The following is a 17096-nucleotide window of genomic DNA, read 5'->3' on the forward strand; positions in this document are numbered from 1 at the left end:
AATCAACACTTTTCAATAACAACTCTTAATGTAAAAGGTTTAAATTCCTCAATCAAAAGACACACACTGGCTGACTAGATTAAAAAGGAGGACCCAACTATATGCTGCCTTCAAGAGACCCACCTCACCCAAAAAGATTCACATAGATTAAGAGTGAAAGGATGGAAAAATTTTTACCATGCAAACAGAAAAGAAAAACGAGCCAGAGTAGCTATTCTTATATCTGATAAAATAGACTTTAAACTAAAAACCATAAAAAGAGACAATGAGGGTCACTACATAATGATAAAAGGATTGATTCATCAAGACAACATAACAATCATAAATATATATGCACCCAATGTTGGAGCAGCCATATTTATAAAACAAACTCTATTAGACCTAAAGAAGAAAACAGACACTAATACCATAATAACAGGGGACCTGAACACCCCACTGTCAATATTGAACAGATCATCTAGGCAAAGAATCAGCAGAGAAACACAAGATCTAAACAATACTCTAGGCCAATTGGTCTTGGCAGATATCTACAGAACATTCCATCCAACAACCTCAGAATATTCATTCTTCTCATCAGCACATGGATCATTCTCCAGGATAGATCACATATTAGGTCACAAATCAAGTCTCAACAAATTCAAAAAAATTGGAGTAATCCCATGTGTTTTCTCAGAACACTGTGGATTAAAATTAGAAATCAATAACAAATAAAATTCTGGAAACTATACAAACACATGGAAATTAAACAGCATTCTACTTAATGACATATGGGTCCAAGAAGAAATCAAGCAGGAAATCAAAAAATTTATTGAAAATAATGATACATCATACCAAAACCTGTGCGATACTGCAAAAGCAGTACTAAAGTGGAAATTTATTGCATTAAATAATCACCTCAGAAGTATGAAAAGATGGCAAGTGAACAACCTAACACTTCACCTTAAAGAACTAGAAAGACAAGAACAATCCAAACCTAAAGTTAGCAGATGGAAAGAAATCATTAACATCAGAGCAGAACTTAATGAAACTGAAACCCAGAAAACAATACAAAAGATCAATGAATCAAAAAGTTGGTTTTTTGAAAAGATAAATAAAATTGACAAACCATTAGCATAGCTAACAAAAAAAAGAAGAGAGAAGACCCAAATAAAAATAATTGGAAATAAAAAAGATGATATTACAACTGATTCATCTGAAATGCAAGGAATCATTAGAGACTACTATAAACAACTATACGCCAATATATTTGAAAATATGGCGGAAATGCATAAATTTCTCAACACACACAAGCTCCCAAAACTGAGCCATGAAGACATAGAAAATCTGCACAGAGAAATAACAATAAAGGAGATTGAAGCTGTTATCAGAAGGCTCCCAACAAAGAAAAGCCCAGGACCAGACAGATTCACAGCAGAATTTTACGAACCATTCAAAAAGGAATTGACACAGATTCTTTACAAAGTATTCCAAAAGATTGTTACAGATGCAAATCTCCCAAACTCATTCTATGAAGTAAACATCATCCTGATACCAAACCCAGGTAAAGATACAACCAAAAAAGAAAACTACAGGCCGATATCCTTGATGAATATAGATGCAAAAATCCTCACTGAAATACTAGCAAACAGAATACAGCAACACATATGTAAAATTATTCACCAAGATCAAGTGGGAATCATCCCAGGGATGCAAGGTTGGCTCAATATACACAAATCAATAAATGTGATACACCATTTTAATAAAATCACACACAAGGACCATATGATCATCTCTATAGATGCTGAAAAAGCATTTGATAAAATTCAACATTTATTCATGACATAGACCCTCTATAAGTTAGGTATAGATGGAAAGTATCTCAACATAATTAAAGCCATATATGATAAACCCACTGCCAATATCATCCTGAATGGGGAAAAGCTGACAGCTTTTCCTGTAAGAACAGGAACTAGACAAGGATGACCACTCACACCACTCCCATTCAACATAGTGTTGGAAGTACTAGCCAGAGCAATCAGAGAAGAGAAGGAAATAAAGGGAATCCAATTTGGAAAAGATGAAGTCAAACTGTCCCTGTTTGCAGATGACATGATCCTATATATCGAACAGCCTAAAGCCTCTACAAAAAACTCTTGGAGTTGATAAATGATTTCAGTACAGTAGCACGATACAAAACCAACACACAAAAATCAGTAGCATTTCTATTCTAAAATAGTGAACATGCAGAAAGGGAAGTCAAGAAAGCTTGCCCATTTACAATAGCCACCAAAAAAATAAAATACTTAGGAATTGAGTTAACCAAGAATGTGAAAAATCTCCATAATGAGAACTACAAACCACTGCTGAGAGAAATTAGAGAGGATACAAGAAGATGGAAAGATATCCCATGCTCTTGGATTGGAAGAATCCACATAGTGAAAATGTCCATACTACCCAAAGTGATATACAAATTCAATGCAATCCCCATCAAAATTCCAAAGACATTTTTCTCAGAAATGGAAAGAACTATCCAGATATTTATATGGAATAATAAAAGATCATGCATAACCAAAGCAACACTGATCAAAAAAAAAATAAAGCTGGAGGCATAACACTACCTGACATTAAACTATACTGCAAAGCTACAATAACAAAAACAGTATGGTACTGGCATAAAAACAGACACACTGACCAATGGAATAGAATAGAGAATCCAGAAATCAACCAACACACCTACAGCCATCTGATCTTTGACAAAGGCACCAAGCCTATACACTAGGGAAGAGACTGCCTCTTTAGCAAATGGTGCTGGGAGAACTGGATATCAATATGCAGGAGAATGAAACTAGACCCATACCTTTCACTATACACTAAAGTCAACTCAAAATGGATTAAAGAATTAAATATACACCCTAAAACTATAAAACTTCTTAAAGAAAACATAGGAGAAACACTTCAGGAAATAGGACTGGACACAGACTTCATGAATATGACCCCAAAAGCATGGGCAACCAAAGGAAACATAAACAAATGGGATTATATCAAACTAAAGAGCTTCTGCACAGCAAAAGAAACAATTAACAGCGTTAAAAGACAACCAACAGAGTGGAAGAAAATATTTGCCAAATATACATCTGACAAAAGATTAATATCCTGAATATACAAGGAACTGAAACAACTTTACAAGAAAAAAACAAGCAACCCAATTAAAAAAAGGGGAAAAGAGCTAAATAGGCATTTCTCTAAGGAAGGTATACAAATGGCCAACAGACATATGAAAAAATGCTCAACATCACTCAGCATTCGGGAAATGCAAATCAAAACTACACTGAGATGCCATCTCACCCCAGTTAGGATGGCTAATATCCAAAAGACTCTAAATAATAAATGCTGGAGAGGTTGCAGAGAAAAAGGAACTCATACATTGTTGGTGGGACTGCAAAATGGTGCAGCCTCCATGGAAAATGGTATGGAGGTTCCTTAAGCAATTGTAGATATATCTACCTTATGACCCAGCTATCCCACTGCTGGGAATATACCCAGAGGAATGGAAAACATCATGTCAAACGTATACCTGTTCCCCAATGTTCATCACAGCACTCTTTACAATATCCAAGAGTTGGAACCAGCCCAAATGTCCATCCTCGGATGAGTGGATATGGAAAATGTGGTATATTTACACAATAGAAAACTACTCAGCCTTAAAAAATAATGAAATACTGCCATTTGCAATGACATGGTTGGATCTAGAGAGAATTATATAAAGTGAAAGAAGTCAGGCACACAGCAAGAGAAATACCACATGTTCTCACTTATTGGTGGGAGCTAAAAATAAATAAATAAATTAACACAAACACACACACACACACAACCTGGGGGTGGGGGGGGAAGGACATAACAATTACAATTCCTTGAAGTTGACATGACAAGCAAACAGAACGGACTTTGTTGGGTGGGGAGAGGGAGGAGGGTAGGGGGTTTTGGTAATGGGCCACAATAATCAACCACATTGTATATCGATAAAATAAAATTTTTTTCAAAAAAAGGCAAAGTGCAAGGGTGAACTCTGGCAGACACCACCTTCATCCATATTCCAAATGAATGCCATCAGTCCTGGGACAGATTGAAATCATGAACTGCCTGATCAGATGCAGTAAGAACACAGCATCCTTTCTGGATATTCCTGAGCAGAACTTAATCAGGATGAAACTTCAACCAGATACATACTGAAAGACATTCTTCAAAATAACAGGTGAGTAGTATTCAAATGTGATAATAAAATGAATGTCAAGGAAAGACCGATGAACTGGTCCAGATGGAAGGAAACCAAAGATCCATGGGCCAATAAAGGCAACATGTGAATCTGGACTGGATCATTTGTTAAAAAAAGACATCAATATGACAATTATCAAAACTGTAAATGAAACTAAGGACTAGGCACAGTGATGAATTAGTAATGATTTGGTGATTCCACCCACAATCGTATGCTAGTATGTAAGAGCATGTCTTGTTTGTAGGAAACACGTAGTAAAGTCTCAGAGCAGGTGGCCTAAACGGTTCAGGAGTAAATAGTAGTACATTGCATTGTACCTAGAACCTTTCAGTAAGTAGAAAATTGTTTCAAATTTTAAAAAATTAAAAAAACAGTTTCTGCACAGCATGTTAAAGTTACTCTAAAGCATTGTACAACAGCACTATACCATCCTTTTTATCACTGTAACACCAAATAATTTAATGTAGATGCACTAAGAGGACACTGTGGTTTTTCAAATGGGAGTCACTCACAGACAAATCGTTGTCCAACGTAATAGGTCTCTTTTATATCAATTCACTAAATGGACTTCGTATAATTCTTGGTTTGGCAACCTTTGTATACTAAACCTCACAACCATTCAACCTTATTTCCCACAGCTCTTCAGCATGAAAGCTCCGACTAGTGATGCCCAACATAAGTATTAGAAAAAATAATTTTTAAAATTATTGTTTCTTCCTTCCAAGAAACAAGATGCTGAAATTGATGCCTGGATTAGAATCAGCCTAAATCCCTGAAACAGCCCAGAACACATGAGGATCAATTCTTTGCAAAGCAGGATGAAGATCAAGACCAGAGCACGTGAGGAACTGCTCTGGGTTTCAGAGAAGACAGGGAAGAAGGGAGTAGGAGGATGGAGACCCAGCCAGCCCTGCTGGGAGTGTAGCAAGGCCAGGGAGTCCTCAATAACCTGCAGGATCATAAAGGGACCTTGTGAAAACTGACAGAGAAACAGAAGGAGAGAGATCCACAGAAGGGAACCCGGGATACCTGCAGAAGTCCTCCTGAGTGTTCCACAGAGCATTGATCATATGATGCATGTGGAGGACTTTCCCAAGGCTGAAGAAATTACGCCTGAGGGATTTGATGAAAATTGTTCAGTCTCCTCATTTTATGCCCTGAGTCAGTGCAGCTGGGTGAGAACCCGGCAGCTCTTCCTGTGCTTATTAGCCCTCATTTTCAATGATATGCAAGACAGTTTGTTACACTTTTCACTGTGTAATGGAGATGAGGAAAGGATTACTCAAAGCATCATCAATGGGATGAGAAGCCCAAAGTGGCTGCACCTCAGCAACTCCTCTGTTAGGAGGAGAAAACTGGGTACATCCCATATTCCAAGTAAGCTTCTGTTTTTTATGGTAAAGACAAGGATGTTTTTCAAGAAAAATCAGTTGATTCAATCATTGCAAATGGAGACAAAGACCTGGGCAGTATTACAAAAGTTATCTATGGCTAAATATAGCTTAAACAATGAAAACTAGTAACATCAGAAAATTAACAACATGACTTTCCAAAGCACAATTTCTGAAAAGCTAAGTTGGTCAAACTACAATCATTATCTAAAATATAACCTTCTCTTAAATGATATAAGCAAAAGTTGCATTCTTATGATAAAATCTGTGTATAATTATCTCTGAAGTTTCCACCAACAAGCACCTTGCCTCTAGCAAACATTTTTTCGCATCTTTCCCTTTAGCCATTCTTAACATCTCTTAATAGGAGTAGTATGACATCACCATTTAGCTCTACAATCATTAAAGTTTACAATCCCATACCTAAGCAGTGATTAGAGTTCATTAGATGGGCTGTTGCCATGTTACCTGTAGGCTGTGCCTCCTACCCAAGGACTTTTGTCCCATACAGGCATTTACCTAAAAACCCTATTCTAAAATTCAAAAGAGAATCAAGATTTCAAACCCTGTACAACAGTTCACGCTGGCCTCTTATGACAGGTCCACAGATAAGTATTATAATTACCAACAAAAGGAAGGTTGTGATAATGCCCTTAGTGTGGATTGGTCATTGTTATCGGTTACCAATGTCAAGTCCACTGAGCATAAGAGGATTTACTGTGGGATATAAAATGCTCACAAATTATTGGGAAGCCTTAAGGAACAGGCTTCAGGCAAAGCCTCTAGCCTCACTGCAGATGCAGCCTGTGGAAAGAGTCCCTGTTGCCTGTGGCTTCACTTTCAGGCTGGCTCATCCAGGGAAATGAGCTGTTCCTCGTACTGTTGGCCCTAGAAGTCCTGCAGCTCTGCCACCAGCTGTGAGATCTGACCTCATGGACTGCAGCCTGTGCCTTACTGTTTACATCCCTATTTCAGTCTCTTTGAGGTTCATCTGTTTTCATGGATGCAGGGGTGATTTGTACCCCCTTGGGCCTTTCATTCACCACTGCACATTTTCTCGAACTCAATTACTTTTTTACCTTTGTGTGTGTGTATGTGTGTGGGGATCTAAACCCTTGACCTTGGTGTTATAACAATGCACTCTAAACAACTGAGCTAACTGGCCAATGCAAACTCTCACTTTTTAAAACATCAAGAGCCATGTGTTACTGCCTAACATTATGCAAGTCTCTTCTTCAGAAATAATAGCATACTCAGTGCTACCAAAACCACGGAGGGGCTGAGCCCGTGGCGCACTCGGTAGCGTGCTGCGCTAGCAGCGCGGCGACGCTCCCGCCGCCGCAGGTTCAGATCCTATATAAGGATGAGCGGTGCACTCCCTGGCTGAGCGCCGGTCACGAAAAAAAAAAAAAAAAAAAAAAAACCACGGAGAAACCCAAATCCCTTCAGGTCAGCATCCATCTTCTCTTGTGGGTCATGAATTTAACCTGAGATCTGTATTGTAAAAGAGAAATAAAAAAAAGTACTTTATATATGTGATACGTTAAGGAAAAGGGTAAGTGTAGAAAGAAAAATATCTAACAAAATGCATGTATGAATCATCCCATGTTAAGGGATCTGTTTCCTTGACATTCTTCCATCCTCTTGGTTCCCATAATGCTTTCTGTAGACCAGAAAGGCTGAACGTCATTTCCTTGGCATCTGATAATTTTGTGCATATGCATGTGTTGCATGTGTGTGTGTGAGTGTATGCATGTATATGCACATATATGGTCATGTAAGTTTATTTACATGTGAATATATATAGATACAAATTTTTGCAGCAATCTATAACTATATCTGCATGCATATTTTATATGAACACATGTACACACTTATGTATGAACATGTTTTATTAATGAAATGTGAATTCTATTACAATCCTCTGGAGAATTTTATTTCGTTGTTATTGTGGTTCATTTTAGTTTCAGATGGTATGTTCTGTCATGCCTTTAACAAGCAATGGTTCCAGTATAAGTTCTGTTTTCAAAGATTTGCCATGATGTTTCTATCTGTGATGTGCACGTGCCACTTTGAAAACTACAGGCCTAAACCCCTACTCAATGCACTACTTTCCCCCCAAATTTGGAGTAGCACTGGCTAAATAAAGGAAGCCAGGCAGCGGTTCCTTAACCTTTCCAAACCTTCACAAGAAACACATCTGGCCTCTTTCTGGGTCCACCTCATCAACTGCTATCAAAGGAACCATTCACAACCCCACCACGCATAAGGTAAAGAGCACTTTAAGTGAACAAGAGTTCATCTCTACCAAACTCCCTTCATGCTTTCCTTCCTGCATTCTGATCACAGTCTTAAATTCTTAATTTTAGGAAATAAAGGGTCTTATATCATTCTGTATATTTTCAGAGATATATGGAGTAAATTAGGTCTTCCAGTTTTTACTTTTTATTTTCAACCAATCTTTTGGAATTTCAAGAACTCCCTTTTTCTATCTGCAAGTGGTAACCAAGGAAAATCAAAGAGTTTTAGCATTAGGATCACGTATCTGCTATAACCCCAAGATGTATTCACCATGTATTACCACAAATCACTGTCAACTGTTTGGCTGTAATGCTGATTAAATCAAACTGAAAAATGTAAATTCATTCCCCTGTCCCTTCCATCTTGTTTGGTTACTCAGAGGACACCTGGACCACCTCCTTCTCCTGCCACTTATGCCGGGTAAGGCTGCTGCAGCTGATGGAGCCTCAACAGGTGGTTCCTGAGGTGAGCTTGAGGGTCTCATGGCCTACAGCCCCCAGCAGCAAACTATTCCCCTGAGTTCTCCAACTTCTTCCTCTTTCAGAGACTCAGAGAATGTGCTGGGCTGCTCCCCAGACAAGCCACACATGTGCGCAGCTGGGCCAAGCCAAGCAGAAAGGTTTGTGTGAGGGGCTGTGTCACTGTGCACAGAGCATGTGTATGTTGCATTCAGTAATACCCTTCAACGTCTTCAGCCTCCACCCTGCTGATCTTCAGTGTGAAATCTGTCCCTGACCCGCTGCCACTGAACCTGTCTGGGACCCTAGTGGCCCGTTTGGAAACCAAACAGATCAGGAGCTGTGGAGCCTGGCCTGGCTTCTGTAGAAACCAATTCAAATAGGTGTTTCCATTACTATGTAGGAGACTCTGACTAGTCCTGCAGCAGATGGAGACGGGCTCTCCAGAGATGACGGACTGGGAGAGGGGAGTCTAGGTCAACACAACATCCCAATGGATCCTAAAATAATGAGATAAAAATGCAGCGTTATGTAGAAACATTGTACACTAATAATGTTCTTTTTAACAATTTATTTCAGACTAAATAATTATTTGTGTGTGTAATTTCGATTTATATCCTAAAAATATCCAATTTCAAAAAAGAACGCAAGAGGTGCAAGACACCAGGGGGCTCCAGAAATCACCTGCACCAGCCCCCCCTCTTTCTATGTTAGAGTCTTTCACAGAGCACAGGGCCTTGCACCTTCTGGAATCTTGCTCACTCTCACAGATATAAATATCATATGACCCATCCTGGAGGATGAGTCGTGCACATTTCACACATGGACAGAACACACATGGGAAGCGGTGAGCCCTGGAGCTCACCCTCCCTCCCCACTCTCCTCCCTCATCTCCCCTCTGCCCTTACCAGGGATCCAGAGCATGAGCAGCTCCAGGAGCTGAGCAGGGAAACTCAATTTGAGACATTGAACTGCAGAGTCCTGATAAGTCAAGGCAAGAATGGACCTAATCTTTAATCTCAGACTTGCAGGGGAAGGTCCTCCACAAGGGACAGTATGCAAATGCAGTGGTGGTTGCAGCAGTGTGGAAAGAGCCAACAGGAGGGTGGGAGCTCCCCTGTGAGCAAATTGACCTAAATGTCTTTTTTATTTGAAGGAAAACCAATAAAGATAAAGTCCACGCTGCCTAAGTGGGATAAATTTATTTTTGTTTTTAATTAATTATTTATTTATTTATTTTGTTGAATCATAATTGATTATACGTATTTAGGCGGTTCAACATTGATGTATGTTGATCAAATCACTATTACTAGCATCTATATTATTACAAATCATACTTACTCTTTATGCCCCTTGTCCAATTTCTCCCCATCCCCATCTCCCTTCCCCCCCCAACTCTGATAACCCTAGATTTTTTCTCTCCCTCTGAAAGAGTAGTGGTTACTCTATTGATTAGTTGCCTAGATGACCTGTCCAATGCTGAGAGGTGTGTTCAGGTCCCCACTATCATTGTAGAGCAGATGCTGCTCCTGTCACTGTGGAATGGGCTTTGTGGAAAGAAACATTCTCTTCTTGTTTCCTTCTTTTTTCCTAACAGGTATCTTGTTTCTTAGCTCTTTCCAATGCACATATCACACTTTTTTTTAATTAAAAATAAATAAATAAAATTTGATGATTCTGACTTCTTTGTTCATATTTCTTTAAAAGGATCCACATTTGGGCCTTTTTACTTTTTTGATTGAGGTAAAACACACACACATAAAGGTATCAGTCTTTTTTTTTTTTCCTTTTTGGTCAATATACAATGTGGTTAATTATTGGGGCCCATTACCAAAACCTCCCTCCCCCCAACCTCCTTCCCAGCAACCTCCTTTCTATTCGCTTGTCGTATCAACTTCAAGGAATTGTGATTGTTGTGTCTTCTTCCCTCCCACTCCACACCCAGTTATTTGTGTATTTATTTATTTATTTTTAGCTCCTACGAATAAGTGAGCACATGTGATATTTCTCTTTCTGTGCCTGACTCGTTTCACTTAATATAATTCTCTCTAGGTCCATTCATGTTGTTGCAAATGGCAGTATTTCATTCTTTTTTATGGCAGAGTAGTATTCCATTGTGTAGATATACCACATTTTCCGTAACCACTCATAACCAGCCCAAAGGCAGCAGTCTTATATGTACAACTGAATATAGTGTGTGTATATTCAAAATGCAGATGAAATTGTAGGATATTTCAAATTCCCAAGATTCTTCCCTCTGGCACCTTCCCAGTCAGTAACTGGTCCCCTAAGTCAACCAAGATAACTGTCACTCCAACCTCTATCCCAACATTTTGGTTTTCCTGGACTCAAACCTCACATAAATTGAAGTAAGCACTTTTCTTTCCTTGTTTCTAGCTTCTATCCTGTTTCTTTACTGTTTTGATTCCTTCATTCCTTCCTGCAGATTTAAGTCTCTGTCTGCTGTCATTTTCTGTGACTCTGAAGAGGTTCCTACTGAATTTCTTGTAGAGCACGTCTGCAAATAATAATTTCCATTAATTTCTGTTTACGTAAAAAATGTTTTTACTTGGATTTAATTTTTGAGGCATACTTTCACTGGATATTGAAATTTTGGTTTAATTTTTTTTATTCCATCAAGATTTAAGTATGTCAGTCAACTGTCTGCAAGTCTCCTTTGGTCGTGAAGAAGTCAGCCAACAGCTTTACATTTATTTCCTATATAGTATATAGTGAGTCTGTTTTTTTGCAGTGCGTTTGCAATACTCTTTGTCTTTGCTTCAGCATTTTACCTATACTGTGTGTGATTATGATTGTTGTGTTTATCTCAATCAAGTTCTGTTGATTCTTTATAGATTGTTTCTTGACTTTTGAAAAGTTTTTGCCATTATTTTTCCAAATACTTTTTCGGCCACTTTCTCTTCTTTGTAACTCCCACTACACATCTGTTGGTCTTCTTCACATTGACTTACAACTCTCTGACCTCTCGTTCATTTTTCTTTAATTTTTTTCTTTTTCTTTCTTTTTTTTTTAGATTGGATAATTTCTATTAATCTGTCTTCAAGTTCACTGATTCTTCTGCCAACTTAAGCTGCTGTTAGCCCTATCTAGTGAACTTTTCAATTGTGATATTTTACTTTCCATCCAAGATTTCTCATTTTGCCCTTTTAAATAGGTTCTCTATTTTATTGAGAGTCCCTAGTTTTTGCCATTGTCTTTATATTTTCCTTTTTCAGTAGTTGAACACAGTTGTAAACACTTCTGTGAACAATCTATACAATAACTGCTTTAAAGCTTTTCTTAAAACCAATACTTAAGTACTATCAGAGTCAACTCCCACTGGCAATTTTTATTTTTCAGTATGGTTTGCACTTCCTTCTTTCTTTACAGGAATTTTTACCAAAAACTGAGCATTTTCATAATATTTTCTTGGGCATCTCTCAAATAATACAGAACCCTTAATAATATTTTATTTTCTAAGCATTGTTGAGTTTCTCTTCAGTAACTTGCCTGGACTTAACATTGCAGAGTCCATCTACTTCCTAGTCTTTGGCCGCTGGTATCTCTTATCTTATTTCTTTCTTTTAATTTTTAGCTAGGAGCTGCCCAGGTATCTGCATAGCTTAGTAATCACCAATGATTTGGGCAGAAATTCTGTTCAGACACCAAGAGCCCCACAGTCCGCCTTCTGCCGACCCACAGTGTGTGCTTTGTGGAGCGCACACAAAGCATGGCCAGTTCTCACTTCCTTCCACTTTCTCCACTGGGCCCTGATGGGTCCCTGTCTCTCATCTCTGGAGCTTCTAAGTCACTGAAATGCGTATGGAGATTATCCCAGCAATTCTATGGCTTAATCGTGTCCAGCGATCCACTTTTAATATTTGGCTAATCTACCTCTTGCCCCAGCCAGTGCCACCACCTAGGACTAGCAAAGCTGTGGCATTTTTCTGTTGGTGTCTTACAGAGTTCACCACATTTAGCTGAAAACACTAAAGAATCTCACTCTACTCCCCACCCCTGCTCGAGTCCACCTCCTTTGGCAGCAAGATGCTGGTGTTTGCTGCCATCCTCATGTAGATGAAACTACACTTCTGCAGTTCTTGTGGGCTGAGTTGGGGTGAAAGGGAGCAGTACAAGGCAAAAGACCAAAAACTTCCTGTCCTCTGCAAAACTCTAATACTTTTTTCAATAAACATTTCTCAATTTGTTTTAAATCTTTTCAATTTCCAGAGCAGCCACAGAGCTGGGCTCTGGAGCGTTGGTACACATGGACTAAGAACTGCTCTGGGCCCCTGGGCTTGGGCAACCCTGCAGCAGAGGTGACTCCAGTGTCTGGGCTCACAGCCAGGATGAAGCCTTGAAGCCTGGGTCTGGGGCACATGCAGATTTGGGGCATAGGGGTGGTGGGGGTGTGGGAGGAAGGGACTGGGAGTCCACTGTGGCACAACATGGTTCCTTTTTGGGGGGGTGAGGGAGGAATAGCAGCATCTCCCTCTTGGAGTCTGCATGACCAGGGCTGTAGTTTAACTCAGAGGCAAGAGCTGCCATTGTCCTCTGCAGAGCAGGATGCTGTGATCCACACAAATGAGAACTAAGGGATCTCTTCTGGGAAAGCCGCTGCTAGTTGAGGCTGCCTGGGGGGGCTGTTGAGGTCTCCTACAGCTAAAGCTCGGGGGTACCCCATAGAACAGGCCACCAGGGCCCACAGTGGTGCTGCTTCCTGGCTGGTACTGAGTCTCTGCCCTTCTTCTGTGTTCCTGGATGTCCCAGGATGTCTCAGGTCCAAGGATCTTTCAGCCATCCTTTCTGTGTGGTTGTTCTCGGTTTTTCGATTCACTGTGAGGCTGCAGGTTCTTAATTGGACTCTTGAGTCCTCCAGGACCATTTTCCTTCTTGGACAGCTGTCATATTGTTTTTTATTTTGAGGGAAGAAATTCTGGTGTCTCTTACTCTGCCATCTTGATGACATCACTTCTCCAGGACATAGTTTTGATGAAGAGATCTTGGACTTTGACCTGATGCTCTCCAGGGTAATTCTAGAGCAGGTTGGGGTGAGAATCAGCATATTTAGTATGTGGGAGGGAAGTGAATTGTTTAGGCCACAGGGTGGACTGAGACCAATTGTATCCTATTCCACCCCCATGTCTTTGTCTCTGTATGACTTCCTTTTCACTCTTGCTGAAATTTATCCTTTAAAACAAACCAGTAAATGTAAAAGAGAAAAAAGTAATAATAAAATGCAATAAAAAGTTCTTGCTGAGGACAGAAATTGCAGAAAACTAGAATTTAATGTAAATCATTTGAAAATTTATAAATATAAGTTAATTGTATAAGAATAATTCTTCAAAAACAATGTATGCAATATAGCACAATTTAGTTATAATAAATCTACATAAAAATGACAGTATTACTCATGTGCGATATAAAGCAGAGTCAGGATGGGGGTGATGAAAGGAAGCACATTATGCCTTTATACAAATTTACTATCAAGTGTCGGTTAATAACCAATTTTTTTCTGAACTTTAGAAATACAAAATTATAGATTTGAGTAGGCTTAACACAACTAAAATATGCATATATCATTCTGTTAATGATTATCTTTAAAGGAAAATGTAAAACAATGAAAACATCAACTGGATTAAAAATATGAATGACACAAAGGAAACATCAACTGTGAAAACCAACCAAATCCCGAAAACGAGATAGTGGCACTCACCAGCACATCAGGATTCCACACAGGGCTCAGCTGCCATTCTAAAGTTTTCAAATGTCATCTTAAAGGATGAGCAGAGGAAAGAAAAAGAGACAAAGATTGTGATTTCGCACTTCTTATTGACAGATATTTCTTTTGTGCATTTTTCCTTCCTGCATACAGTTACTGATATGAATCTAACCACAGCCACTGTTTTTCATTGTCCTTTTATACTTTGACAAACTGTCTCCACAGATCCTGAGGAGCTGAAAAGCTACACCACACTGATCCTATCTCTGGAGCCAGGAAGAGACTGCAGATGTGAGCAAATGTGAGTCTGATCTACAGTGTCCAAGCCAGGAGCACTGGTGTGGGGAGAACCTGCAGGTTTTGCTCTTTTTCTAACCTAGATGAGGAGCATCTTAATCTGTGTCCTCCTGATGCCTGTCAGTGACTAGAAACACTCCAAGGATCTAGTCTCCTCTCCTTTCCATTACTGGAAGAACAATAGTATCTAATGTATATTTTCCTCGTGAGTCATTTCCCCAGACTTGCACACAATCTGCCTGTCATAAGTCATAGAAAAACTGGCTTTTAGCCAATTAACACACTGAATAGGTTATTGCAAGTCTTTCCTACATTTTCACTTCCCTACTGCCATGGAGTCTGCAGGAAAATGTGCCATGAGGGGAGGTGTGTAATTATGACTGGATGTAAAGGGGAAGCTACGAAGGGGTTGATGAACTACCACTGCTACCACCACCAACACCACCACCAACACCAACACCTGAATCCTTCTGGACACAGGGCCATTATTTCCATAGAAACACACAGAGCTCTCTCTGGGGTCAATATTGTTCAAATGCCCCCTCTGGTGGTTAACCATGGAGACAACCTGAGGTTGTTCTCCTGTTATTTGACAGAGTCATTTCTGGAGTAACATGAACTTCTTTCCTGCTCATTTTCAAACATATATTGTTGTTTGTCTATTTGTTTTTCTTTATGATGCCTATGAAAATCATAAGTGGTTTTCAGATACTATCCAAGGTTTTGGATACATTAGATATTGTAATTTTCAGTTAGATGTCAATAGCCTACGAATTGGGATCCCCACATTGAGTCTGGAATTCAAATGCCACACAGTATTTTGTAGTTCAGCACTCTAACTAGCAATAGAGGGACTGAAGAGTCTTGGTGTGTAGGGTCCACAGTGATTCAGTCAGTTTGTGCTGCACCCCACATGTGATGTCCACGTCTGGTCATAGTCTGGGGAAAGCTTCCTTTGTCTATTCACAGCATGGCTCAGTTCCCTTGGGTTGTATTGGGAGAACAGGGGAGGTGGTTGCAAAGAAAAGCTGGTCTACAAGTTCCCAGTTCTCCTAGTTCCAAACTTCACTCTATTTATTAATGATGTGGATTAGGGCGGAGCCTGCCAGAGGATTATGGAGGAAGGGGACAGTCTCCTACTTTTTCTAAACCATGTGCATCCTGAATTTTAATGAATGTTTAAGCCAATGTTTATGGAAATATTCAAATTATTCCTTCAAAACTGCATTAACTACTTTGTCTGAAGGCTGGTCTGCTTCTTGGACCCACAGGAGGCCATGAAGCCTGCATGATTTAGCACTTCGCTCCTAGGGTGTGCCACTTAATCACTAAGCTTATTTGCATTTTTATGCTCTCTCTGTGTTTTTTCTGGTTTGGCAGGTCTCAGATTTTATGGTCCAAAAACGAATGAGTGTTTCTTCATTCAACTTGATGTTGAATTAATACAGAATTTGTGAAATAATAGTTCACACTTAACCAAATCAAATCAATTCACCTTTTTTTTTCAGAGAATATTTTCTTATGATTATTTATAACACATTATTTCATGGCCTGACCAAATTGGGAGCGTGTCCTTGTTTTTCTTGGTGCCAATTCAGGTAGTTCCTCCTATCTTCACTTGCCTTTCAGATGATAATGACTCTCTCCTGATGCTTTGTCTGGAAGTTGCAAATCTGGGAAGCACAATGTTTCCATTGGAAACTGAAATGGAAAAATATATCACATGAAAAATGGTGTCATTGTGGTTAAACACATCACGTGTCATTATCTTCTCAGTAAACTCAAGTGTGTGAGTGCCCTGTGAGAAGCCACAATTTACAGATGCAGAAAGGTCCTCAGGATTCATCATACAATGAGAAGAGAGACATTTTCATCATCACATGGAAATCCTTATAATCTGTCTCACCTGGGGTCAGAGCAGCAAAGACAGAGAAGTTGATCTCCTGGTGTGTGTTCTGCGCATGACTGAGGCAGACACCTGCCCTGAGCCAGGGAGCAGCCCATTCACAAGGGTTTTGACTTGTAGACAGGGGCTCTTGGGAAGGCATCAAATTTGTCCCAGATTCAGATATTTTGGGATTTCCAGGCCTAGAGCAGAGTAATTCACAGCTGGTACACATGGATGCTTTTGCTAGTGTCTTCAGGTAATAAGATAACCATGTGGAGCCTGTCACTTAATAGTCCAAATCACCAGAACATTTTCTTAGTGCTCAGCTACAGATGGTCTTCTTCTGGTGTTGAGTATTTTAAGTGCCCACAAGAAAGTTTTATGTCCTGTGTTTCCTCCTCTTAGATCTGAATGAGCCTGTGACTGAGGTGGAAGTAACCCTGTCTTCTGAGGCTGTATTATCAGGTAGTGTTCATCAAAAACAATAATTGCTGACACAGCTATTAATTGGATGTGATCTCATGTGGCTAAAATACGCACTCCATTTCATGGTACACACTTATTCCTGGTAACTTTTTGTAGATTATCAAGACTGTGAGGTCAATTCCCCTAGTGAAGAAATGATAATTTAGAGTTGAGGAAAACAACATAAAAGATGAATTCAGAGAATTCTACACCCTTACCTGCTATGTTTGAGGTCAACAATACTGGGTGGTCTAATTTCAGAAAAGAAAATCACAATAAATTAGCAAAAGGTTAGTAAAGAAATTTTAATTTAAACTGCCTC

This window comes from Cynocephalus volans, chromosome 14 (genome assembly GCF_027409185.1).
Source record: "Cynocephalus volans isolate mCynVol1 chromosome 14, mCynVol1.pri, whole genome shotgun sequence".
NCBI classification, from domain to species: domain Eukaryota; kingdom Metazoa; phylum Chordata; class Mammalia; order Dermoptera; family Cynocephalidae; genus Cynocephalus; species Cynocephalus volans.